We start from the raw sequence: 2,006 nt of genomic DNA, 5'->3' as shown, positions 1-2,006 counted from the left end.
GGTGTCGCACCTGACCTGCGGCTTCCTGGGGTTACGTGGCGCAACTAAACATGCAGAACGAACTGCCTTGCACTGCTCGACCTCTCGCTCCCGGGGCCGCCCCGCCGGGCAGGTGGGCGGTGCCGGCCGGGGGCCGGTTCGACGGAGGCGGTGGGCTCAGCTGGGCCGGTCCCCGTGCCCTGCCGGGGGCCCGCCAGCCCGGAGCCGAACAGCCCGAGCGCCGCGGCGCGCCTCTGCGAGGAGCGCGGCCTGGGGAAGCGCTCGTGCAGCCCGCCCCGCCCTGCCGGAGCGGGCGCGAGCCGCTCGGCGGCCCGGAGCGCGCGCTGCCGCTGCGGTGCCGCAAGGAGCGAGCGGGTCCGGAACCACCCGTGCCCGCTTCCTCCGTGTACGTAGGAGTGACGTCATAGCCCCGGCGCTCGGTCCGTCCGGAGTCCGTCCGCCGAGAGCCGCTGCGGCAGCCCCGGTACGCGCCGCGCCCCGCCTCACTCCCCGCCGCGGCCGCGGGTGGTGCCGCTCGGCGTGAAGGGGCGGTGACGGCACCGGCCGCGCGCCTGGGGGGCGGAGCCAGGCCGCGGGCCGGGCCGGCTGGCGGGGCGATCGTGGCAGCACGGTTTGGGCTGCCGCGCAGGCCCCGGCAGGGACAGGCCGCCGTGGTTCCGTGGGCCTGTAACTGCCTGCGCACCCTGAGGCTCCACTTTCTGGCCCTTTGAGCTTTCTCAATGAATCGACAGCTGATTATTTGTAAACGTGACTTTTTAAGACGTGATGTTCTCAATGTCAGAGGCTGGTGTGTACCGTAGAGCTGATACTTCAGTTTCCAGCTGTCCACATTCAGTGTAACCAAGTTTCAGGTCAGAGGTGTTAACAGATGACTCAGCTCAAAGAAGAGAGGCTGACTTTCTGGTTTGCTGCGCTAGGATGTTAGAACCATTATGTATTGCTCTTTCTTGCACTTGAGAATCCTATCGAGGTGGGTTTGCAATTGCAACAACCTCTCGTGCCCAGGGTTGTGAAAGCCCACCCAGAAGCAGAAACCATAGCTTGGCATTTAGGAGGATGGTGTCCGGTGGCTGCAGTAGCAGTCAAAATAGCCAGACTGGCTTTTTCCTTCAGCAAGTACCAGCTGGGGCCCTGTGAATGCCAGGGCAAGAGGGAAAGGGTTATGGGAACTTCTTGAACCATAAGAGGTAGGGTAGGGCATCACACTTACCACAGACCGGTCCTGTGAATAGGAGATACATTGAGGACCACCTTTGCTCCTTCCTGGTGGTCTCACTTTGCATGGTCCTACCCTTCCTCGAGGCCTGTATTTGTGCAGAAGCTGCTCATCTCCAGCAGTGTTTGCAGGGCAAGGACTTGTGGAACGGCAGCAGTGACCCAGCACATCACCTCCAAGCCCCCAGCCCCACTCTGCACCGTACATGCAAGGCTGGCAGTGTCCCAGGTGCTGTGTCCCTAACCCCACCGGCCCAGAGAAACACCTGCCCTGAGGAGGAAGTTTGTCTCTGGGACTGTCACCAGCATAACCTTGAACATTGCATTTTCTGGCATGGTGGGGCTGTGGTGGAGACCCTTTTTTAAACAGGGGGAAGTGTTCTGGGCAACCTGGGTATTGTGGTGGAAGGAACAAGAACTTAAAGCTTTACTGGGACCGCAAGAGCTCTGACCTGGAACACATGCAATGGCAGCTGCCTTCATCCTGGCCTCCTACAGACTCTGCATGCTGTTTTGGAGAGTGGAAACATAGTGAACCCTGTGATGGGCTGTCACAGATTAAGCTGCATGAACATTTATCTAAACCATTTTAAGAGACTATTTGAAAATAATTTTGTTTCACAAAGGTCCTAGCACAGACTAATTTGTGAGAATACAGCATTCCTTTTCAATTTTTAATCTCAAGCATTTATATTTTTAATTTCTCCCTGTTTTGCAGTAAAAACAACTTGGAAAATCTGATGGGTATTTATGTTATTAGTAGGTTACGTGTTTGGATACACTTCTAAAAA

The sequence above is a fragment of the Falco punctatus genome, assembly GCF_963210335.1.
Source record: "Falco punctatus genome assembly, chromosome: 10".
Classification (NCBI taxonomy): Eukaryota; Metazoa; Chordata; class Aves; order Falconiformes; family Falconidae; genus Falco; species Falco punctatus.
Note: the sequence above shows the minus strand (reverse complement) of the source record.